This window comes from Rattus norvegicus, chromosome X (assembly GCF_021556685.1).
Source record: "Rattus norvegicus strain SHRSP/BbbUtx chromosome X, alternate assembly SHRSP_T2T, whole genome shotgun sequence".
NCBI classification, from domain to species: Eukaryota; Metazoa; Chordata; class Mammalia; order Rodentia; family Muridae; genus Rattus; species Rattus norvegicus.
Window position 1 is genome coordinate 148,800,222 of NC_141554.1, and position 26,518 is coordinate 148,826,739.

The 26,518-nt window shown below is 39.0% G+C and overlaps 1 protein-coding gene across 22 annotated transcripts in view; it reads left to right on the plus strand.

Annotated features, from left to right (window-relative positions):
* Ldoc1 (LDOC1, regulator of NFKB signaling) overlaps window positions 1–26,518 on the plus strand; it is a 272,724-nt gene that overhangs the window by 190,771 nt on the left and 55,435 nt on the right. For 2 of the 22 annotated variants that reach the window (XM_087600499.1, XM_087600496.1), the window contains exon 1: window positions 15,679–15,785. The exons of 18 other annotated variants lie outside the window; for them this stretch is intronic. The gene's annotated coding sequence lies outside the window, so the exon portion shown is untranslated. Of the gene's footprint in view, window positions 1–15,675; window positions 15,786–26,518 lie in introns of those variants that run through there. 2 more of the 22 variants (XM_087600497.1, XM_087600500.1) reach the window with 2 other exon arrangements.

Below are 26,518 nucleotides of genomic sequence, written 5' to 3' on the forward strand. Positions count from 1 at the left end.
GGGGGGCCTGCTTCTTCTCAGATGTGGAGGAGAAGGGTGGAAGGATGGGGCTATGTATGAAGGAGAACTGGGGTGAGAGGAGGACTGCAATTGGCATGTAAAGTGAATAAATAAGTAAATTAATGGGAAAAATAAACTTCCCTCTCTTTGATTACAACAGTAATTCATGTAATGACATGCACCGTGATATTTGGTTTCACTTCTTTAATGTAATTTGACTGTTCCAATTAATTTCTACTTTTTTGTTGGATATTTTATTTATTTATTTACACTTCAAATGTTATCTATCCCCTTTCCAGGTTTCCCCTCCACAAACCCCCATACACCTCCCCCCCCCTGCTTCTATGAGGGTGCTCTCCCACCCACACACTCCCACCTCACTGCTCTAATATTGCCCTACACTGGGGTATCCAGCTTTCACAGGACCAAGGGCCTCTCCTTTCATTGATGCCAGATAAGGTCATCCTTTGCAACATATATATCTGGAGCCATGGGTCCCTCCATGTGTATTCTTTGGATGGTGGTTTAGTCCCTGGGAGTTCTGGGGGTCTGGTTGGTTGATATTGTCCTTCCTATGAGGTTGCAAACCCCTTCAGCTCCTTCAGTCCTTTCCCTAACTCCTCCATTGGGGTTTCCCTGCTCAGTCCAGTGGTTAGCTGGGAGCCTCCACATCTGTATTTGTCAGGCTCTGGCAGAGCTCCAACATTTTTAGGCTTCGATTTGGTGTGTACATTTGTTTTACTACTTTTCCTCAAGCCTTGGAAATGTCTGGATGGGGAAAAGTAAACACTGTAGCACAGCAAGTACATCTTTTTCTAAGTTTGTATCAGAATCACAAGGTTTGGGGGACCTTTTCACGCAACCATCTGAAAAACTAATCATGTCTGTGGATCCGAAAATGAGTCATTGGGACCTCTGAGGTGGAGGAGGCTAAAACAGCATATGTAGAAAGGCCCCTGTCCCCTGTTATCATCCCCTCTTTTCTGAGTTTGATCCTGGAAACACATTCTTTTTGCTTTTTGTATTTTTGGATACTGACAACTAAACTCTGGACTTTGTCCATGATGAGCAGGTACTCTACGACTGAGATATATTCACTATTTGAGAGTTGCTTTTAAAAGGAAACTATAAATTTTAACACAGGAACATTTGAATTTGGTGTCCCACTGTGGGGGGGAATATATTTATATATATATATATATATATATATGTATGTATATATATATATATATATATATATATATATGGAATTTGTTTTACTTTTAAATTTCACAAGACTGATTTTTTTCTAAATGTTTATCCAAGTAACTTCCAAGGTAGGATTCAAAGGATTCAAAGATAGAGTAATAACTATGATAGGAAAAGCAATGTTCTCTGTTTCCTAGTCAATTTCAAGAGTAGATAATACTAATAATTAGGTTAACTATTAGCCCGTCTGCATTAAAATGAAGGAAGTTGTCTAATGGTATGCTTACTATTTTTTACACTAAAAATACATTACTAGCTGTCAGAGAGTAACTTTAAAATACTATATAGGTTGAGGATAGAAATTTTCTGTATAACTAGATCAAAAATAAAGTTAAAATGTTTTTTTTATTTTTTTATTTTATTAACTTGAGTATTTCTTTTTTTTTTTTTTATTAACTTGAGTATTTCTTGTATACATTTCGAGTGTTATTCCCTTTCCCGGTTTCCGGGCAAACATCCCCTTCCCCCCTCCCCTTCCTTATGGGTGTTCCCCTCCCAACCCTCCCCCCATTGCCGCCCTCCCCCCATAGACTAGTTCACTGGGGGTTCAGTCTTAGCAGGACTCAGGGCTTCCCCTTCCACTGGTGCTCTTACTAGGATATTCATTGCTACCTATGGGGTCAGAGTCCAGGGTCAGTCCATGTATAGTCTTTAGGTAGTGGCTTAGTCCCTGGAAGCTCTGGTTGCTTGGCATTGTTGTACTTTTGGGGTCTCGAGCCCCTTCAAGCTCTTCCAGTTCTTTCTCTGATTCCTTCAACAGGGGACCTATTCTCAGTTCAGTGGTTTGCTGCTGGCATTCGCCTCTGTATTTGCTGTATTCTGGCTGTGTCTCTCAGGAGCGATCTACATCCGGCTCCTGTCGGTCTGCACTTCTTTGCTTCATCCATCTTGTCTAATTGGGTGGCTGTATATGTATGGGCCACATGTGGGGCAGGCTCTGAATGGGTGTTCCTTCAGTCTCTGTTTTAATCTTTGCCTCCCCCTTCCCTGCCAAGGGTATTCTTTTTCCTCATTTAAAGAAGGAGTGAAGCATTCACATTTTGATCATCCGTCTTGAGTTTCCTTTGTTCTAGGGATCTAGGGTAATTCAAGCATTTGGGCTAATAACCACTTATCAATGAGTGCATACCATGTATGTCTTCCTGTGATTGGGTTAGCTCACTCAGGATGATATTTTCCAGTTCCAACCATTTGCCTACGAATTTCATAAACTCGTTGTTTTTGATAGCTGAGTAATATTCCATTGTGTAGATGTACCACATTTTCTGTATCCATTCCTCTGTTGAAGGGCATCTGGGTTCTTTCCATTTTCTGGCTATTATAAATAAGGCTGCGATGAACATAGTGGAGCACGTGTCTCTTTTATATGTTGAGGCATCTTTTGGGTATATGCCCAAGAGAGGTATAGCTGGATCCTCAGGCAGTTCAATGTCCAATTTTCTGAGGAACCTCCAGACTGATTTCCAGAATGGTTTTACCAGTCTGCAATCCCACCAACAATGGAGGAGTGTTCCTCTTTCTCCGCATCCTCGCCAGCATCTGCTGTCACCTGAGTTTTTGATCTTAGCCATTCTCACTGGTGTGAGGTGAAATCTCAGGGTTGTTTTGATTTGCATTTCCCTTATGACTAAAGATGTTGAACATTTCTTTAGGTGTTTCTCAGCCATTCGGCATTCCTCAGCTGTGAATTCTTTGTTTAGCTCTGAACCCCATTTTTTAATAGGGTTATTTGTTTCCCTGCGGTCTAACTTCTTGAGTTCTTTGTATATTTTGGATATAAGGCCTCTATCTGTTGTAGGATTGGTAAAGATCTTTTCCCAATCTGTTGGTTGCCGATTTGTCCTAACCACAGTGTCCTTTGCCTTACAGAAGCTTTGCAGTTTTATGATATCCCATTTGTCGATTCTTGATCTTAGAGCATAAGCCATTGGTGTTTTGTTCACGAAATTTTTTCCAGTGCCTATGTGTTCCAGATGCTTCCCTAGTTTTTCTTCTATTAGTTTGAGTGTGTCTGGTTTGATGTGGAGGTCCTTGATCCACTTGGACTTAAGCTTTGTACAGGGTGATAAGCATGGATCGATCTGCATTCTTCTACATGTTGCCCTCCAGTTGAACCAGCACCATTTGCTGAAAAAGCTATCTTTTTTCCATTGGATGGTTTTGGCTCCTTTGTCAAAAATCAAGTGACCATAGATGTGTGGGTTCATTTCTGGGTCTTCAATTCTATTCCATTGGTCTATCAGTCTGTCTTTGTACCAATACCATGCAGTTTTTATCACTATTGCTCTGTAATACTGCTTGAGTTCAGGGATAGTGATTCCCCCTGAAGTCCTTTTATTGTTGAGGATAGCTTTAGCTATCCTGGGTTTTTTGTTATTCCAGATGAATTTGCAAATTGTTCTGTCTAACTCTTTGAAGAATTGGATTGGTATTTTGATGGGGATTGCATTGAATCTGTAGATTGCTTTTGGTAAAATGGCCATTTTTACTATATTAATCCTGCCAATCCATGAGCATGGGAGATCTTTCCATCTTCTGAGGTCTTCTTAAATTTCTTTCCTCAGTGTCTTGAAGTTCTTATTGTACAGATCTTTTACTTGCTTGGTTAAAGTCACACCGAGGTTCTTTATATTATTTGGGTCTATTATGAAGGTTGTCGTTTCCCTAATTTCTTTCTCGGCTTGTTTCTCTTTTGTATAGAGGAAGGCAACTGATTTATTTGAGTTAATTTTATACCCAGCCACTTTGCTGAAGTTGTTTATCAGCTTTAGTAGTTCTCTGGTGGAACTTTTGGGATCACTTAAATATACTATCATGTCATCTGCAAATAGTGATATTTTGACCTCTTCTTTTCCGATCTGTATCCCCTTGATCTCCTTTTGTTGTCTGATTGCTCTGGCTAGAACTTCAAGAACTATATTGAATAAGTAGGGAGAGAGTGGGCAGCCTTGTCTAGTCCCTGATTTTAGTGGGATTGCTTCAAGTTTCTCTCCATTTAGTTTAATGTTAGCAACTGGTTTGCTGTATATGGCTTTTACTATGTTTAGGTATTGGCCTTGAATTCCTATTCTTTCCAGGACTTTTATCATGAAGGGGTGTTGAATTTTGTCAAATGCTTTCTCAGCATCTAATGAAATGATCATGTGGTTTAGTTCTTTCAGTTTGTTTATATAATGGATCACGTTGATGGTTTTCTGTATATTAAACCATTCCTGCATGCCTGGGATGAAGCCTACTTGATCATGGTGGATGATTGTTTTGATGTGCTCTTGGATTCGGTTTGCCAGAATTTTATTGAGTATTTTTGCGTCGCTATTCATAAGGGAAATTGGTCTGAAGTTCTCTTTCTTTGTTGTGTCTTTGTGTGGTTTAGGTATAAGAGTAATTGTGGCTTCGTAGAAGGAATTCGGTAGTGCTCCATCTGTTTCAATTTTGTGGAATAGTTTGGATAATATTGGTATGAGGTCTTCTATGAAGGTTTGATAGAATTCTGCACTAAACCCGTCTGGACCTGGGCTCTTTTTGGTTGGGAGACCTTTAATGACTGCTTCTATTTCCTTAGGAGTTATGGGGTTGTTTAACTGGTTTATCTGTTCCTGATTTAACCTCGATACCTGGTATCTGTCTAGGAAATTGTCCATTTCCTGAAGATTTTCAAATTTTGTTGAATATAGGTTTTTATAGTAAGATCTGATGATTTTTTGAATTTACTCTGAATCTGTAGTTATGTCTCCCTTTTCATTTCTGATTTTGTTAATTTGGACGCACTCTCTGTGTCCTCTCGTTAGTCTGGGTAAGGGTTTATCTATCTTGTTGATTTTTTCAAAGAAACAACTTTTGGTTCTATTGATTCTTTCTATGGTCCTTTTTGTTTCTACTTGTTTGATTTCAGCTCTGAGTTTGATTATTTCCTGCCTTCTACTCCTCCTGGGTGTATTTGCTTCTTTTTGTTCTAGAGCTTTTAGGTGTGCTGTCAAGCTGCTGACATATGCCCTTTCCTGTTTCTTTCTGCAGGCACTCAGCGCTATGAGTTTTCCTCTTAGCACAGCTTTCATTGTGTCCCATAAGTTTGGGTATGTTGTATCTTCATTTTCATTAAATTCTAAAAAGTTTTTAATTTCTTTCTTTATTTCTTCCTTGACCAGGTTATCATTGAGTAGAGCATTGTTCAATTTCCACGTATATGTGGGCATTCTTCCCTTATTGTTATTGAAGACCAGTTTTAGGCCGTGGTGGTCCGATAGCACGCATGGGATTATTTCTATCTTTCTGTACCTGTTGAGGCCCGTTTTTTGACCAATTACATGGTCAATTTTGGAGAAAGTACGATGAGGAGCTGAGAAGAAGGTATATCCTTTTGCTTTAGGATAGAATGTTCTATAAATATCCGTTAAGTCCATTTGGCTCATGACTTCTCTTAGTCTGTCGACATCACTGTTTAATTTCTGTTTCCATGATCTGTCCATTGATGAGAGTGGGGTGTTGAAATCTCCCACTATTATTGTGTGAGGTGCAATGTGTGTTTTGAGCTTTAGTAAGGTTTCTTTTACGTATGTAGGTGCCCTTGTATTTGGGGCATAGATATTTAGGATTGAGAGTTCATTTTGGTGGATTTTTCCTTTGATGAATATGAGGTGTCCTTCCTTATCTTTTTTGATGACTTTTAGTTGGAAATTGATTTTATTTGACCTTAGAATGGCTACTCCAGCTTGCTTCTTCTGACCATTTGCTTGGAAAGTTGTTTTCCAGCCTTTCACTCTGAGGTAGTGTCTGTCTTTGTCTCTGAGGTGTGTTTCCTGTAGGCAGCAGAATGCAGGGTCCTCGTTGCGTATCCAGTTTGTTAATCTATGTCTTTTTATTGGGGAGTTGAGGCCATTGATATTGAGAGATATTAAGGAATAGTGATTATTGCTTCCCGTTATATTCATATTTGGATGTGAGGTTATGTTTGTGTGCTTTCATTCTCTTTGTTTTGTTGCCAAGTCGATTAGTTTCTTGCTTCTTCTAGGGTATAGCTTGCCTCCTTATGTTGGGCTTTACCCTTTATTATCCTTTGTAGTGCTGGATTTGTAGAAAGATATTGTGTAAATTTGGTTTTGTCATGGAATATCTTGGTTTCTCCATCTATGTTAATTGAGAGTTTTGCAGGATACAGTAACCTGGGCTGGCATTTGTGTTCTCTTAGGGTCTGTATGACATCTGTCCAGGATCTTCTGGCCTTCATAGTTTCTGGCGAGAAGTCTGGTGTGATTCTGATACGTCTCCCTTTATATGTTACTTGACCTTTTTCCCTTACTGCTTTTAATATTCTTTCTTTATTTTGTGCGTTTGGTGTTTTGACAATTATGTGACGGGAGGTGTTTCTTTTCTGGTCCAATCTATTTGGAGTTCTGTAGGCTTCTTGTATGTCTATGGGTATCTCTTTTTTTTAGGTTAGGGATGTTTTCTTCTATGATTTTGTTGAAGATATTTACTGGTCCTTTGAGCTGGGAGTCTTCACTCTCTTCTATACCTATTATCCTTAGGTTTGATCTTCTCATTGAGTCCTGGATTTCCTGTATGGTTTGGACCAGTAGCTTTTTCCGCTTTACATTATCTTTGACAGTTGAGTCAATGATTTCTAAGGAATCTTCTGCTCCTGAGATTCTCTCTTCCATCTCTTGTATTCTGTTGGTGAAGCTTGTATCTACAGCTCCTTGTCTCTTCTTTTGGTTTTCTATATCCAGGGTTGTTTCCATGTGTTCTTTCTTGATTGCTTCTATTTCCATTTTTAATTCCTTCAACTGTTTGATTGTGTTTTCCTGGAATTCTTTCAGGGATTTTTGTGTCTCCTCTCTGTGGGCTTCTAATTGTTTATTTATGTTTTCCTGGAATTCTTTCAGGGATTTTTGTGTCTCCTCTCTCTGGGCTTCTACTTGTTTATTTATGTTTTCCTGGAATTCTTTCAGGGATTTTTGCGATTCTTTCAGGCATTTTTGCGAGTCCTCTCTGTAGGCTTCTACTTGTTCTCTAAGGGAGTTCTTCATGTCTTTCTTGAAGTCCTCCAGCATCATGATCAAATATGATTTTGAAAATAGATCTTGCTTTTCTGGTGTGTTTGGATATTCCATGTTTGTTTTGATGGGAGAATTGGGCTCCGATGGTGCCATGTAGTCTTGGTTTTTGTTGCTTGGGTTCCTGAGCTTGCCTCTCGCCATCAGATTATCTCTAGTGTTACTTTGTTCTGCTATTTCTGATAGTGGCTAGACTGTCCTATAAGCCTGTGTGTCAGGAGTGCTGTAGACCTGTTTTCCTCTCTTTCAGTCAGTTTTGGGGACAGAGTGTTCTGCTTTCGGGCGTGTAGTTTTTCCTCTCTACAGGTCTTCAGCTGTTCCTGTTGCCCTGTGTCTTGAGTTCACCAGGCAGCTTTCTTGCAGCAGAAAATTTGGTCTTACCTGTGGTCCCGAGGCTCAAGTTCGCTCGTGGGGTGCTGCCCACGGGCTCTCTGCAGTGGCAGCAACCAGGAAGACCTGTGCCGCCCTTCCGGGAGCTTCAGTGCACCAGGGTTCCAGATGGTCTTTGGCTTTTTCCTCTGGCGTCCGAGATGTGTGTGCAGGGACCAGTCTCTTCTGGTTTCCCAGGCTTGTCTGCCTCTCTGAAGGTTTAGCTCTCCCTCCCACGGGATTTGGGTGCAGAGAACTGTTTATCCGGTCTGTTTCCTTCAGGTTCCTGCGTTGTCTCAGGCAGGGGTCCTGCCGCTCCTGGGCCCTCCCCCACAGGAGCCCAGAGGCCTTATACAGTTTCCTCTTGGGCCAGGGATGTGGGCAGGGGTGAGCAGAGTTGGTGGTCTCTTCCGCTCTGCAGCCTCAGGAGTGCCCACCTGACCAGGCGGTTGGGTCTCTCTCTCACCGGGTCTGGGAGCAGAGAGCTGCTGCGGGCCGGGATCCGCAGGTGTGGGACTTCCGGTAAACACAGAACGTGCCCGGTCCTAGAGAAATTCTGCTTCCGTGTGTCCCAAGCTCACCAGGCAGCTTTCTTGCAGCAGAAAATTTGGTCTTACCTGTGGTCCCGAGGCTCAGGTGCAGAGCAGTTAAAATGTTTTAGGAAATATTGTTTTAGGTTTTAAAAGATTAAAGAACTGGATCAATGGCTGTGATAATTAAAAATACATATCAAACAACTTCATCAAATTTTTAATGTAATCTATGTATATAGGGGTACATTAAGATATGTGTGTATGATGTAAATGGCTATGAAGGACAAAGGTCATCAGACCCCTGGACCTGGAAATAGAGATGGCTGTAAGTCATCCATCTTGGGTGCTAGGAACCAAATTCAGGTTCTCTGTGAAAGGAATAAATGCTCTCTGGACTATTGATCCAACGCTTTGGCTCCAGAAAACCTTTATAAGTGAGGTCTTATTCTAGGTAAGCCATGTACACACTGAGCTATAAATGCACTAAAAGTAAGTTCTCAGGAAGAATGAGACAAGAAGCCAGAAATTCTATTTAGACTTGTATCTGCTGTTCCTTCTGTTTGTTTTTTGTTTTTGGTTTCTTTTTTTTTTTTTTTTTTTTGGTTTTTGTTTTGGAGTGAAAGGTTAATTCTGTAGCCTTTATTAGTCATAACCTCAACTTCTTGCTGCCTATGCCTCCCAAGTGCTGAATATATAGTATCTGAGATCATAGCAGATAGATATGTCCTTACACTTTGATTCCATTTTGTACAGAGGCAGATAATTTTGCTGAGAAAGTGTTGTGATTTGAGAACAATGTCTTACACTATGCAGCAGTATTTCATACTTCATCGATCCTACCCTTTGCTTAACATATTCACACTTTTATGCTGACTGAATTGCCACAGTTAATACTCGGGATGTGCACTTGTCACCTTTTCTGTAGGCTTTATTAACAGAGATTTGCATCATTCAGATCCAATTTCTTATTTCTGAGATCCAGCTGTAGAGTTGGTGAATCTACATAACTTATTAGCTTAGCTGAATGCATAAACAGGCATTTAATCAATGATCAGGTTGCATATTTTAGTGGAACTGGCTCAATGACTGTGATAATTAAAAATACATATCAAACAACTTCATCAAATTTATGTTCCTAATTTATTCTAAAGGTCAGGTCTAAGCAGGGAGTATTGAAAAATAGATATTCTTGAACTTTAAAAGAGATAGATATCAAAATGCTTTCATAGTTTTTTATTATTTGCTTCCTCACCCCCAAACAGTTTCCAGATATTAAATAGTAACTTATCTTTAAATGAAAATTTTGCTTACCAGATGAGCTATAGAAAATTCCTCAAATCTATCAAGCCATAAATTTGTCAAGCATACCATCTGTGGACCTTCTAGAAGAACATTATTGGCAAAGAGGCAGAGACTCAGACCCCAGGTTTAAACTGCTGCATAGATCGACCATGAATGATTTCCTTCTAACTAAGACAGTCAGGTGTATGATTTTCAAATAGTTTCTTCACTATATATGCTGGTTAAATGAATATTCGAAGTGTTAACTAAAATATCTGAAGTTGATTGCCTCAAAGAAACATTTTTAATTCTGATGTGAAATTCAACAGATTTAGTAAATACTACCATATGCTAGGAACCATGTTATTTGTTGGAACGAAGCTGAGCATCCTGTTCTCCATCTTCTATAACTTTATTATTTACTGAAGAAGTGGGAAAGCCCATTGAATAGCTATTAGAATGCACAGTGATAAGCACTATAGTAGCCAGGGGGTATAGTAAAGAAGGAGAAAAGAGGATGTAAAGAAACGGCAGAATTTGATTGTGCCTTGAATACCGGAAGTAGAGAGTTGATGGTGATAAGCATTTCATGTGGACAGGAGAACCTACAGCACTGGAGTGGGCTTCTTCCTATTTCTAGAGAAAAAATAGTGCCCACGGAAATACAAATAAAAACTTTTATCCAGGCTAAGTATTATATATTGAGGGGCACTTTTATTTCTTTGCTGGTACTTTTTAGAAAACTATCCTGACTGCTTTTAGAAATCAAATTTGACATTCTGTTTGCTGGGTAGTGTTTGAGAGGGCACTGCTGCCTGCAGTGTGTGATTGGATGGCATCAGCTCAAACTGGGAACCAGGCCTCAGCCATGGAAGCAACAGCAGACTAAATGAAACAGATGTTTTACTGACTTCAGATCTGCTCTGTGCAGAAGGAAGATGTTGTTTGCTTCGAATTATTTAAGTACCAGCATTTGTCACTCCTGTAATTCACTTACCACCACCAGATATGCAATTACTTTAACTGCAAGCCACTTACATCTTCGTCAGTTCTGCAGTCTAAAAATATATCTGCTTTTATTTGAAGAGCCAAGATTGAAATTGTCACTTGGGACCATTCCAAACTTTGCTAATTGTGCACTTCAAGTAAAGGAATATTTGAATTAATTTTCTTCTTGTATTTTAAGAAAAATGATCACACCTGTCAGGTTTTTCAATTTTAATTATCATTTCTACAATATTTTTAAAGAATGAAAATTGGAAATTAGCCTGAGAGCCTATGTATCTTGACCTGCTACTGCGTTTATTCTGGATGTCCATGGATTTGATCAATTTCCACTTATATTGTAATATTAATAATCTAGCATTGCACTGTTTTTCCCTATCCTTTGGAAAACTACCTGGGAATCAGGAAACTTTAGAGTTATTCAAATTCTTTTATGTTTTTAATAAGAAATATGGTCTAAGAGAACGATTTTTACCATTCATGACCTAGTATGGAACTTCTAGAGAAATTTGGTCATCTAGGAACTAGGTAGATAGCTCTTTATGGTTGGGTTCATGTAGTTCTTCCAGTAGACTTAAATATCGACCTCATAAGAGACAGGTGGGCTTCATTAAAAGTAGATACATACTTGGATGAGATACAAAAGAGAGTATAGCAAAATATGTATTTACTGGAAAAAAGAGAATGATGTTTGTCAGTTCTCATAGAAAATTTGAGAACATGGCTCCTATGTTCACTTGGAAGAGATATGCATGGATTCATGTGTTGTTGTTGTTGTTGTTGTTGTTGTGGTGGTGGTGGTGGTGGTGGTGAGACAGTGTTTCATTATATAGGTCTGGCTATCCAAAACTCATGATGTATAGCAGATTGACCACGAATTCACATCAATCCTTTTGCCTTTTTTCGGAGTACCCAGAATTATAAGCATGAAGTACCAAGCCTGGCTTTGATAACTCAAACATGACGAGCCTAAGATTCTTTGCCTTGTTGTTTTCCAATGTAACTGAATTGTGGCATGTACCTTCTTTGGTGTTCGTATCACCAACTGTCTCTGTTTTCTCTGCAGCTGACTGTGAGTGTGCATATTCGTTGCCTTTACTGGAAGGAGTAATGGTTGACTTAGAGACCTTTAGCAGTACAGAGGAATGCAAATACTAGTTGAATATGTGACTGTTGGTGATTTGTCTTCTTTTGGTTCCTACAAATCTTATGTTGTTTTCTACCTCAAGGGAGCGTTGCAGTCTTCATTTTCTGTTTGGACTCCATGTTCCTTTGCCTTGCCAGCTATTGGCCATCCTCCAGACTGCACTCTTCAGGTACATCCTTAGGAGAATCTTCCCTGACACCCCAAGAACAGAAGTTTCACTTTCCATGATCCATTATATCCAGATCTTTTGCTTTAGGCTTGTGACTGTAATACATATAATAGTGTTTGGCTAAGTTGTCCTCAGATCCTGACACAGGAACTTCATCTGTCTTAAGTATATTAGTATCGGATGTCTTTTAAACCACCTTTATTCCTTTATTCTTACAACTTCTGAGAGACAATAAGAGACAATATGTACCTCTTATTCTAGACACAAGAATTCAACTTGTTCTTTTTTTGGTCTTCCACCGTGGTGCAATACTTGGCACAGAGCAGACTGTCCCCTGAAATGATCTGAAATAATTTTGTTAATGACTACATTAATTTATTGTAAAGTGACCTGTGATATTAAAACTTCAATAAAGTTTGGATATGTTATATAAACTACTGTAATTTTCATTAAAAAACAGTACAAATTTAAACATACAAATTTAAACAGCAATGGAGTAACATTTTATATCTTTTAAAATACCAAATATCAGTATTTTTAAAAGGCTGTATACTGCTGGTTGCTGTATAAATTGGCATAGCCCGTTTAAAAAGCAATATAGCAAAATGTACCAAGAGTCATAAAAATGACCCAGCAGTCCAACTTTTGTGGATTTATCCTAAGGAATTAATTGAAAAGAAAGAAAAAGCCATATGCACAAAGATGCTCGGTGAAGTATTATCTGTAACAGCAGCTATACTGACAATAATGGAAAATGCCCAGCACTTTAGAACGGGTTAAACACATTCTACTGCATCAACCTAATAGAACCATTGGTTTCTTATCAAAACACACTTCCTACAAAACCAGCTGGTAAGAAAGTGAAAGGGAGTTTCACTTAAAGAAATGTTGAGGGGGCGGGGGGAATAAAGAAAGGAGTTATTTTGGGCTGCAGTGTACTAGCCTCCTAGATTTCATGTGTTGAATTCTTAACCCAATTACCCAGAATGTAGCCATATTTAAAGACAACATCTTTAAAAGAATAAAGAAAATAAACTGAGACTTTGCAATTCTGCTCTAATCTATCAAGCTATCATTCTTAGGAGATAAAGTTTGGATAGACACCGGAACCATCATAGCCACCAGAGAAAACCGTAAAGACACAGCCATCTGCAAACCAAGGATAATGACATACGAAGGAACCAACTGTACCAACACCTTTATCTTGGAATTGCAGCCTTCAGAGTCATAAGAACATAAATCTTTATTCACTGTTTCTAAGCTGTCTAACATGGGCTCTTTTGTCATAGGATCCCCCACAAGCAAATAAAGGCCAAGTTCAGATGGCGACTGCACAATAGTAAGAAAAGCATTACATACTGTTAGAACATATTCACCAACATGGCACAGAGATAAAAAGTCAATACACAAACAAAATAAAAAAAAATGGTAAAGTGATATGGTTCATTATGCTGTGATGGATAAACTTACCTAATAGAAAGGTCATCATTAAAGTAAGTTTTTTGAGATTCTGTTTCTGTGAAGGCATGGGTGTTACTAGATGAGCTCTCCAATTCAGAGAGAAAATCTGTGCCCTAGATTTTATTGTGGAAACATGTATGGCAAACAGACTTGGCCATAGAAAACAATGATCTCAACAATTGTATGCTTTCTACTCCATCTTGCATACATTTTATAGCTTCCTGGGCTATACCTAATACATTTGTTGTTACTGGTGTAGGCAATTACGAGTACTGATCTACTGAATGACTAAAAGCATGGCAAATTAACTTAGGGTTTTGTGCTTAATAGCTTTTTCTCCTGGAGAGGGAATCTTTCATAGTTGGAAATGGTTGGAAATTCATATTGTTGAATCACAACTCCACAGCTGGGCCCCACTCACTACTGTGTAATATTTTCATCTATCCTTGGAGGATTCTGCCTGGCTCTCTACTTCTCTAAATATTGAATCCCGACAGCTGGAGTCCCTAGTTTACCTACCTATAGACTTAGCCATTTCAAACTGAATGTGACCTCGAGCAGAAGGTCACTGAGATATTTAGGCAAAAGTTGCTCATTCTGATTATACCTCTAAGCTTGTGTCACAACCTACATCTTTGTTTATTTGTACTAAAAACTATCTATTAATGATGAGTCGAATACTGCAATGCTCTCTGGTTTGTTACTGTTTCTGGAAACAGTGTTGAAACTCTCCTCTAAAATCTGATTCTCTTACAACCAGCTACTTAGTCTTCCCAAGTCTAGAATTTTCTCCAACCCACTCTAACTTTCATTATCAAACCCGTCTGTACTTGAAAACTTTAAATTCATTTTACATTTAAATCTACATTGCTCCAAAGCAGCTTCCCACATCGTCTACAACCTAATTCCTATTTCCTCTCTACTTCCTTTTATTACTGTTTTCTCTTGGTTCACTAATGCCCAGTTCCTGGGAATTCTCTGGACCCACCATATTGCTGCAAGGCTTAATGATTGTGCCCAAACATGTTTGATGAATGCCTGCAATCCAAATCCCGAATGTCACATAATAAGGCTAGAAAGACGTTCTTAGCATACATCCTCACCACTATGAAACCCAAAGCCCAGAGTTAATTTTTCTCTCTCTCACTATGTCTTTCTATTTTCCATCTATTAGGCTATGAGTTCTTGGAAAGCAGTGACCCTTAGTTATCATGATTTAAATATATCCATCATTATCATAATAACTATTAACTCACACATAATAGGTACTTTATGAATGTTGAACTCAATTGAACATTATCTAAATTCTTCTGTGTACTTATTTACTAATAACTATTCCTTGTCTTGGTTTCTGATTGACATACACACCACTTCTTCATAAACTTCATTTACTTTACATGGAGAATCAGATTCAATTTTCAAGTCTCACACTGTATAATTTGTCTCTGTAAATCTATTGTGATGGCCATTTTCTGAGTCCCACTGTAATTAACTGAGACTTGTGATTTTGCTCAACAACACATGTTCCAGTCGTTACATACAACAGTTGCTGTCATATAGTAGACACTGAGCAGTTGGTTTTTGGGCTAATATTTAGACATAGTTATAGGCACAGTATGTTTTGCAATTCTTATGAAATTTTATTTGATTAAAAGCAAAAGATTTTTTTAATACCATAAATGCTGGAAACAACAAATGACTCTGATTTCAAAATACATTGTTTTTCCTGTCAGCTTTTGTTCAGATGATTCAAAGCATTCTATTATTTTAATATTGGATGATTTTTCATGGTATAACAACCAGCAGAGAAGAAATATAAATATTCTGTTGGACTTGAAATATGATTCCTCTTGGAACATATTTGTGTCTTGCAGATTCATTACAAAATCATATAGTTTGTGTTAATAACTTATTTAATCAGAAGTGCTTTGTAATAAAAAGGATAAGAAGGAAGTCATTGAAGTGTCTTCTTTGCAACACAACAACATAGGTATACAAATTTTGCCCTCCCACACGTAAGGATGTACAATTAGCATATGCAAATAAATTTAGAATTTATAAAAATGAAAACAAAGGAATATTAAATTTAGTTTTAATTATCAGTAAATGTGAGGAAATGCTGTGAGACCCTCTGCCCCGTTCATTGTCTCTGCTCCAATTGCTCTCATGGATCTTATCAACCAACGATACCTGAGGGCAGGGAGAATTAATTCAACTCAGCACAAAACTCAGGATTCCTGTTCAATTTTCATAGCCTTTGCATGTAAGATATTATGATGATCATGACAGTGATAATTGTGATGCTTTGTATATGCTCGGCCCAGAAGGTGTGGTTCTGTTGCAGTAGGTGTGTCACTATGGGTGTGGGCTTTAAGATCCTCATCCTGGCTACCTGGAAGTCAGTATTCTGCTAGCAGCCTTCAGATGAAGATGTAGGACTCTCAGCTCCTCTTGCACCATGTCTGCCTGGACACTGCAATGCTCCCACTTTGATGACAATGAACTGAACCTCTGAATTTGTAAGCCAGCCCCAATTAAATGTTGTCCTTATAAGAGTTGCCTTGGTCAAGGTATCTGTTCACAGCAGTAAAACCCTAAGATGACAATGACAACAATGATGATGATATTTGGCTTTTTAGAGATAGGACCTCACTATCTGCTCTGGATGTCCCGAAAATCACTATGTATATCAGATAGGCCTTTTAGGAGATAAAGGCATGTGCCACTATGCTCTGATTTCCATTCCAGATTTTTAATTCAAGCAATAAAGAATTTGTTCACTTTGTTACCCATGTCCACCCCTGAGATAATAAGTATGGCTAATGAACCAGGATCCTATAATATGAGCATGAACACTGAGACCTCTTAATCTCTACATGCTGAGACCATTCTCTGAGGAATTCTAAACTAGGGTGCCATTCTAAGCAAGAAGTGTTTACTATGGCTCATGACAGTTAAGAGATGAGTCAGTGAGCACTTGGCAAGTAGAAGCAAGAGGTTGAAGATCAAAGTTTAGCCTTAGATTCCGAAGGAGTTTAAGGCCAGTCTGAACTACATGAAACACTGCCTCAAAAAGGCCGGAATGAATGAATAAACAAGAGAGACTTTTCAAACAGGAAATACAATATTTGAGGTTTGATTCCTTATTTTTTACTTTATAAGTTTTGTCTTAATCTACTGAACTTTCTGGCAAGAATTTCGATAGAAAGCAATTTTTATTTATCTAGGAATTTTAAAACATAATCTGCTTTTTGTTGTTTCTATATTAACAGCTCTTACATTCTCATTGTTAACACTTTTAATTGTGTTCTTCAGAGTTAATGCTGCAAAATTTATGTCTATTTAGTTGTAATCCTTGATGAAATGTACACATACAAGTACAATCTCTCTCCTATCCCTTTTCTCTTTACATCTGTTTTATTTTTTACCAATAATTATCAGTAAGCAATTGGAGATATGATACAATTCTGTGGGTGGGAAATATTTTTGCAGTTAAACTACAATAGGTCTTCTTGTGTTTATAATATGATAGAGAGGGAATATGTTTTTGTGGATATGTGGTAAGGTGTGCGAAAAGGGGGGGTGCCTCAGAGGGCCCATGCCAAGGCATCCTCTGCCCCCCACCCAGAGGGACACGTCACAGACAGTGTAGTGTATACTAGGGATTATTCAGGGCATGGAGAGGGGAGTTGAGAGGATAGTAGAGGCAGAGAAATGCAGAGAGAGAGAGAGAGAGAGAGAGAGAGAGAGAGAGAGAGAGAGAGAGAGAGAGAGAGAAGAGAAGTAGAGGCTGGCCATGAGGACATAGAGAAGGGGGAAGGGAGTGTGAATAGAGGGGGAAGGGGCAAGAGCAAGAGAGAGAGGAGGGGGCAAGCAGCCCCTTTTGTAGTGTGTCAGGCACACCTGGCTGTTGCCAGGTAACTGTGGGGTGGAGCTTAAACAAATGCTTACAGGTCTGAGGATTAATAACAGTGAATATAGAGTCTGAGATGTTCTTTTTTGACTACTAAAGTAAATTAGAGAGATAAACTATTTCAACAGCATGTTTATTTTGTCACTTTCATTTTTTTTTCTTTTTTTTCGGAGCAGGGGACCGAACCCAGGGCCTTGCGCTTGCTAGGCAAGTGCTCTACCACTGAGCTAAATCCCCAACCCCAGTCACTTTCATTTCTTAATTTTTGAAAATCTTTAAAAATTCTATATATTAGTGCCTTGTCTTGGGTATAACTGTCTATCCATTCTTTTGATAGTTTGCTTTTCTGACATTAACTTTTTTAATTTTCATGGAGTCCTGTTTGTAAATTCCTAAGGCTATTTCCTGTGCTATTAGAGTCTTATTCAGGAAGTTCTTATCTACACAAATATCTTGAAATATATTCCTTATTTTCTTCTCTAGCAATTCTGAAAAGAAACACAAATTGCAGTAAGTATTCTAAAAATAGTTCAAAATAAAACTACTTTGATATTCTATCTTATCCATTATAGTCAGGATGGCTATAACCAAGAAAGCTGATGATAACAGATGCTGGTTAGGATGTTTCTAAATGAATCATTATCTAATGCTGGTATTAATGTAAACCAGCACTGCAATTATAAGTATTATTAGAAGTAAGTATAAAGGTTTCACACAAAAATATTAAAACTAGAACTACCATATAACCTGTCTATACCACTGTTGAACACATGGTCAACAGACTCCAAATCCTAGCCCATTGACACTGAAATATCAATGTTTATTGTGGTTCTATTCACAACATCCAGGAATCATAGATTCCTCATCAACAGATGGATGGATAATGAAAATATAGTACACAAGGGAATTTTCCTCATTTGTAAAGAAAAAAATAATTTGTGTAAATATGAATAGATGTAGAAAGCATTGTTGTAAAAAATATGCAAATCTTCCCTACTCATATAAAATACATGTATGTATATAAAATAGTGTGAATGGAACAGGAGTGAAGCTCTGAGTGCTTTTCTCAATCACAGGAGTGGGGAGGGCAGGTTGGAATTGGGAGGGAGAAGGGAGGTGGAGGGGAAAAGCGGAACATGATCAGGTGGGCCAAGGGTGTGAAACAGGACTGTAGCCCTGAGGGCCAACAGAAAGAATGGAAACAGGCAACCTCAGGAGTTAGGAAGTCAGGGGAACCCTCTAGAATATACCTGGGAGGTGAGAGAAAGATGCTCAGGATTCAAAGGGAGAGACCTTAGATGAAATGCCCAACAGTTGGGAGAGGGAACTCAGAGTCAGTCCACCTCCAGTAGAAAGACAGGGCATCAAGTGGAGGGATGGAGTTGCCATACAATAGTCAAACATTCTGCCCCAGAATTGTTCCTGTCTAAAAAGAACTGCAGTGACAAAGATGGAAAGGAGACTGAGGGAGGGGAGGTTCAGTGACAAGACCAAATTGGGATCCAGCTGGAGCGCAGGAGGCTCCAAGGCCTGACACTGTTAGTGGTGCTGTAGTGTACTTACAGACAGGAGCCTGGAATGGCTGCCCTCTGAGTGAGGGCCAACAAGCAACTGAAAGTGTCAGCTGGAGCCCTGTGGTTGAATTGGGAAAGGAATTGAAGAAGCTGAGGAGGAAAGTGACCCTACAGGATGAGCAGCAGTCTCAATTAACCTGGACCCCTGAGATCTCTCAGACACTGAGCCACCAACCAGGCAGCATATACTAGCTGATATGAGGCCACTGACATGTATATAACAGAGGACTGCCTGGTCTGCTCCCAGTCAGAGAAGATGCACTAAAGGCCTCAGGGAGTAGAGAGGTCTCATGTATAGCTGGAAACATGGGTCCCTGGGAGCTCTTTGCATGTCTGGTTGGTTGAGATTGTTCTTCCTATGGGGTTACAAACCCCTTCAGCTCCTTTAGATATTTTGTAATTTAGAAATCATGAGATATTAGAGCCATTTTATTTATGAGTCTTACAGACAGGAAATTTTGCTTTAGAAAGGGAAATGGAGATAACTTATTTTCTTTGTATTATAAGGAACCACATTTAGATCAGAACATGAGGGGTGGAAAACCATAATCAGGATACGTTAAATGAGAAAAGCATATTTTTAATAAAAGGGGGGAAAACCAGAGAGAGAAGGTTTAGTTATGGGTAGAATGTTTTACTTCTTGTGATACCTCTCCAGAATGGGAACTGAGGGTATGTAGCTCATCTGTTTATCATAGAATTGTGTAAAAAAGAAAAATAGGGATCTTTGGTGGATTATCCATTGCATCTAAATGGAGGAAAACTGGTGACCTGTCAAGCTTTTTATAGACATTCAAATACTGCTCTCCCTGCATTGCAATATCAGAACAGGCTCTTCTGTAATTCATAGAAGTTGGACAAGTTAAACCAACAGAGGAGGAAGAGCCCTGAAAAAGAATCAGAGACACACCCATTTCCATACATAGGAATTCCGTAAAGATATTAGATGGAAAGCTATGCTATATACTCATAGGACCTGGTATAGACCTGTGCAGGCCCTCTGCTTGTTGCCTCGGGATCTGTGAGTTCATATGAGCTCTTGCTCAGTTGATTTAGAGGGACTGGTTTTCCTGGTGTCCTTGAGACACTATGGTTCTTATATTCTTTTCACTTCTACTTCTGTGGGGAGGGATTTCATGGAATCATCCCATTTAGAGATATGTGTTTCACAGTCTCTTTGCACAATGGCTGGCTGCAAGTCTTTGTATTTGTTCCCATCTACTGAAGGAAAAAGCTTCTCTGATGATGGCCTAGCAGGACACTGATTTATGAGTATTGCAGATGTCATTAGTCATTTTATTGCTATTTTCCTTTTGCACAACAGTAGTATTTGGTTTTCCTTTAGCTCCTTGGATTATCTAATCTCAGCATCTTGGTTACCTATGCAGTGGTGGGTATGGGCTTCCATCTCGAGGAGTAGGCCATAAGTCAAATCAGACACTGGTTGGTTACTCCTATGAGCTTTGTGCTACTTACTGTTGATTGCCTTAGCACAGTTTGCAGGCAGGACACCACACCATTGTAGATCAAAGGTTTTGTGGGTGAGTTGCTGTTTACAGTTCTCTTTTAGTAGTTTGTAGACTACTTCCCCATAACAAAAAATACTAGAATTTAGTAGTAAAGGTTGTATGTAGGCACCAGTTTGAATTTTGATGTTCAATGAGTTGTGTAGGTATTGTCTTCTGTGATGGGGCTTCGCTGTTAGTTTATAGAGAACAAGCTATAGTCTTGGCAACACCCTGGGTTATTCGGGAATTTCCATAGGACCACTTTAGCTAACAACTCAGTTGAATGTAACCTAGTCCCAGCACTGGAATCTTCATTTAGTTATAAAAGATGAGCAGTTAGGAATCCATTTCTGTTGAGGGATATTTATGGTAAGGTCCCTAGTATACATAAAAAGACGGTCTCAAAACAGGCTCCTAGGCTACTTGGAAAGGTAACGTTTGTCATGGCTTGGTTACACTGTGGAGTTTTAAAAGACAAAGAATATATATGAATTCTCTACACAGGGTTCTGAGAAAATAAAATGTACAACATTTTTATTGAGTGATAAAAAGCTTAATTTGTACGATTAAGGTATATATAAGAAAAAATTATCTGATTTTCAGAGTCAAATGACTTCATTCATTCATCATCTAATAAACTTTGCAGTGCCCTGTGCTAACTAAGAGCTAAAGATTCAGTTATGATCAAGACAACATTCTTCTCTCAGAACGTCTTGCGCATTAGGAAATGGGGAGGGGCTGGCTAGTTAGAGTAGGTAGGTAGGTGTTGTGAGCTACAAACACTGGGGGCAGTAAGATGGCGTGCAGAGGAGTAGGCACTGCCACAGGAGTAGGCAGAGCAAAACAGAAAGAAATCGCAATCACAATAGTTGTTCTTTGCTCTGCTCTATGACACAATCTGCCTGTGTTACAATGACTAAGACATATTGTAGGCATTGTAATTTCCTTGAGCATTCAACTCTTCTTATATTTAAGCTAAAATTACCATTCGTAATGCACCATTGCCACAAAAAGGCAAATTCCTTAGACTTCTTTTTCAGTAGGTAATTTCCTACATGAATAAGATGGTGTCAAATAGAAAACATTTGTTCATTCAAAAAAATTACATGTTAATGCCTCAAGGAGAATTCAAGAAAGAATTTGCCAGACAAATTTTGGAAAATACTCTGTGGAGACCCATTGAGCTGTCCTTGCCGAGGCGAAGGACAGGTAATTTGCTGTGACTAATTGAAAAACATAAAGAACATTAATATGAAAAATGAAAGCATAATCCATGGTATAACAGGCAATGAAACCATTCGCATAATTGATTACTCTTCAAGGTGGCATGTTCCTTTCTTCATTGTAAGAATCTTTTCCCATTTCCAGTCTGTTTTAAAAGCCTGATAAAGTGACATCCAAGGAAAGGTCATGGACATAGCTACTTCTCTTCTAGTGGTTCAGGGAGTTATGGTGGGATGCTTATAATTGAGAACAAGAATCAGTGAATGAAATATCTAGAGACCTTAGTGATGGGATTATAGTTCCCACCTGCACATCTTGAGACATAACTTTAAAGAAAAATTATATTAATGGTGTTTGATTTTCCAATTAGGTATATGCCACTGGGGAGCTTGAAGTTCATTCTTAGCTCCACTGAATACTAGCTCTCTAGAAACCTAGCCAGTTCACCAGCTGTGTGTGATGCTCAGTTTCTTCATCTGTAAGGTAGGATAATAACACCCCTTTACCTTGCAAGGTCGTGAAAACCAAATGGAAGATCATGAAGATGAAACATAACTGAATTATTAAGATAATTCAGAATAATACCTTTGTTATTAAATTATGACAAAATTCTTATATAATGAATAACTTACATATATGGGTCTTTTTGAAAGTCAAAGTAGAATAGACTACAGTGTAAAGTCTTCCAAAGATAGTCAGCTCCATGGAAATGCTGAGTCTCCCCTGGGAACATCTGGAATGCTCACAGCTCTATGGGTTTAGCTGAAAAGACCAATAAATGCATACAGGGAAGAACTGGAAAAACGCAGGACCCACTGTATGATGACAAGACAAAGCTAGATGTCTTTTTGTCGATATGTTGTGGGGTGTAACATCATCTTAGTAACTATCTGGTGCCTTGATATTAGCTTTTACATTGACGTAGGAGCAGGCTGCTTGAAAACCCATAAGCTTGCATTGTGACCTGGTAAGATTTCTAGCAACGTTTACCATCCAGGTAACTTAATTCCAGACCTTAGTGCTACTGTTTCATAGCTGTGTGCTCTAGAGTTACTAAAACTATGTCTAGTTACTAAAACTATGTCTATGTCTAGTCAGACATTCAGAATCAGTTAAGCGAATGGTAATAGTACATATCTCATCCTGTGCTATTCATCTTCCTTAAAGTTGGACTTATGTTTAAAGTCTGGGACATTTGGTTATGAAAAACAAACTAGTTTAAATAGGCTATCCTTCAACAGCTATGAAGGAAAGAGCACTAGAATGTTGTTTTACACTAGAGCCAGCATAGATCACTGGGGAGATGGGGGTCATCAACATCAAGGGACACAGTCTTACAGCTGGTACTCACAGGTATAAAAAATTTGGGTATGCTCCACTGCTTACCAGCTTGGTTTAGAATAGAACTTTCCAGAATCATTGACCCTTAGCCAGCTGTGTGAATTTAGGCTATTCTGTCCTTCTCTGGAAGTCTGTTTCCTCAAGAATAAAAACTAGGGAATTGAACTAGTTGATCTCTTTGGGGCCATCAGCTTTGACATTCTCGAGTTCTGTCATGCTAATATTTCCTTAAAATTGAAGTGTCACTGGCACAGAATATGACAAAATACACACACACACACACACACACACACACACACACACACACACACACACAGTTAATGTGCAGTCTCTGGAACTCCTCTGCCTTGTTGCTTGCCTTTCAGAGCAGTGTTGCTGCCTTTAGCTTAAAATGCTATGCTTCCTGCATTATTTCCCTGCTTACAATGTTGTTGTTCCCTCTGGATGGTGTCATGCTTGAAAGGTGACGCTCAGACTATTCAGTGCAGTAGCTGGGCCCCAGATTCATCCCTTTGTCACTAAAGCTATGGATCTCTCTACTTTCTCATCGTCTGCCCTTCTTCCACTATGTTTCATTGCTGCATTAGGGTTTTATGATTACATCTGCAATAGCAGGCACAGATGTTTCTCTCACTCAATTGTATGGTTAACAGTGAAATGGATTTTGGGAGCAGATGCTTGCATGTGGGTGTTATCCTTTTCTCTCCTGACACATTTTCTACGCAAACAGCAGATTGTGTGTCTGATGTGTTTTGAGCCTAGCAAGGGAAGAATTCAAGCTGAATAACACTAGGGTGATTTTCAAGCATCTGAAAAAAATAATGCAGGCACTGAACTTGAGAAACCCTTCCGCTAGGGTTAGAAACTCCTGTAGCCCTGTGGCAGACCTGAGCCACCAGTTTTCACCACCTCTATTTAAGCTAGCTGAGAGGAAGCGTTTATCCTTTGGAGGGCCCTTGTAGTAAAGGAAAATATCATGAGATTGAATTTAAAACAAGCTGGCCTCAACTGCTCTGCTACTTTGGGTTCTTTGACCTAAGGCATCTAATTTAGCCTTAGATTCTACATCTGGGAGATTAGTGATAATACAGAGCAGTTGAAGATCATTGGGATAATTGCAAAATAGCCAAGGTCCCTGCTTAAGTCTAATCTAATCCATGCCCTACAAGTGGCATATCTAGCTAATTGGACCTGCTAGGCCCGAAAACCACATTCACAAGAGACTGAGAAGCTTCCAGGGAAGAAGATGGACAAGGACAAGGATCGTAGGCTTAGCTCAGGACTTTTTCACCTTATAACTGTTGAAAATTTGGGCCACGTAATTGGTATGGGCAGCTCTTGTGTGCATTACAGGATGTGTAGCAGCATCCCTGCCCACTAGATGTCAGTAGTGCACCCCCTCACGTTCCGACAACTGCAGATGCCTCCAGGTACTGCCAAAAGTGCTTTGGGGGAGATGGCATTAGGAAGAATCTTTGACTGAACGTTGCAATTAGAGGCACTAAACTTTGCCTTTAAAGTCTGTTAATTACCAAAAGTTCTGCAGTTGGTGATTCTTCTCCACTCTATTAATCTGTAAAATGGGAGCTTTAGGTTCTCTATAAGTAGAATCCTTCAAAGGCTTAAAATGAGAGGGAGTTCAAATTCTGGTACATACAAAACACTCCCTACAACCCCAGACCAATGCCTATACTATCAACCTCGTCTTAAATATACTCCTCCTCTTACCTGGTGCTTTGGTCTAACTTTACCCTGCCTCAGGATGTCAGTGAAAGAATCATTTACCCAAGGAACTCGGTTTCAACTCCCCAGACTGAGAATCCAAGGCAGCATTTATTTTGTTTGCCACACACACTATAACTCTTTACTGTGCATTTCACTAAGGATTGTTGGATTATTCATTCATAAGGTTCATCAGAGCCAGTAAAATGTCAGTCTCATTCAGTGCTATGTTCCTTGAACTAGAAGAGTACCCAGGAGAGATTCTTAAGTGAACATATACTGAAGGAAAGATGGAGGGAAAAATCCATAAAGAACATCAATAAAATGGTGAGACGATTGTTCCAGCAATGATGAGGGACTTAGGATACTAAACCTTGCCCAGTGAGGACAATATAGAAGCACTGAAGATTGGTGTTTTGAAGGACAATTGTTTGTTGAAAATGATCTCTAACTTCATCTGCATAGACTTGGTTAAGGCTGAGGGGCTCCAGTATATGGTTCCCTTCCTAACTATCTGAGTTTATAATGAATAGAGTTAGACAAATAGAGAGCACCATGATGCATTTCTTACTTCAAATGAAGGGTTCAGAGGACAGGTTTTAGTTATGTAGTAGAAATGAATGTCAAGCCCAGAATTAGTTACATTTACCTAGGGACAGGCATTGTTGAACAAACAAACTGCCTCCACCCATCAGTTGAACCTATGGAACACACAACTAACACAGGTTTGGTCCTTCCAGACCTGTCCCCAATTAGAAATGGCAAGTAATAAACTAAGGGATGAATCACCTAGTCTTATGCAAACACACTGGGAATGCAGCTCCTTTGTTGATTCCTCTCATTATCTTTAGGTTCTCTACAGGTAGAATTGTTGAGAGGATTAAAATGAGAAGCAGCGAGTTTAAACTCTGACATATAACAACACACTCCCAGAAACCTAGGTATTTGCCTATACCTTCAACTTTGTTTCAGATAGGCTCTTTCCCTATCTACCTCTACCTCGGTTTAATTTTAACTTAATCTTAGGGCCTCAGTTCAGAGGTCATTTTCCTAAGGAACTCAGTTTTGACTCTATAGACTGAGAATCCAAAGCATGTTTCACTGTATCACTTTACTTTGCCCTCATGCTCCCATAGCAATTTACTCATCTGTCTGGAGACTAAATCATCTCCACAGAAAATTATTGTCAAACTATCATGACCCCTTGGGTTCCTCAAAATGCAAATTTTGGGAATTAAAACCACAATGGAATAAATTTTAATATCCCTTTAAGCTTGAATGGGCTTTCAACTTTAAAAATTTTTACAATTGTATACAAATATCTCTGTGGTAAACAGGTCAAGACTTGAAAAGCTATGTCAGTTTTTGATAGGCAGCCATATTGGTGAGACATTGTGGGTATAGCCTCTATGACATTTCTAGGAGACACAATCTCACAGCTAACTTCTTGTCCCTCAGCCCTTTAAGAGCTCTCTGTTGCCTCTTCTGAAATGACCATTGATCCTTAAGTACAGGAGTTACAGTGTTGATTCATCAATTTAAACTAGAACTGTTATCTATAGTTTGATCAGCTGTGAATTTTGAAGAGGACTCTGTAACAATGGACATATTGACATGGAAGGTGGAAGGGCCACAAACCTGGACCAAAACTACAGGCAATTTGGGGGAAATGATGAGAATGGGAGAAATAGTGTTCCTCAGGGAACAGCCTCCTGGTTGGCTATCTAAAATAAAGTATTTAGCCTTGAGATATGAGACTATATACATACCGCTAACGTTTTATAGACTAATAAGGTTATGTTTTTAGGAAAAGAAATACTCAAATTAAAGGCCTCCTGGGAAGAGTTGGAGAGAAAAAGGGGAATGGGGAAATAATGGAAGTATATAGAAATTCCAAAAATAGAGGTATATAAAAGAGTATGCTCACTATTTCAAAAGCCCTTATACTACCAACCACTGGAAATATCTAA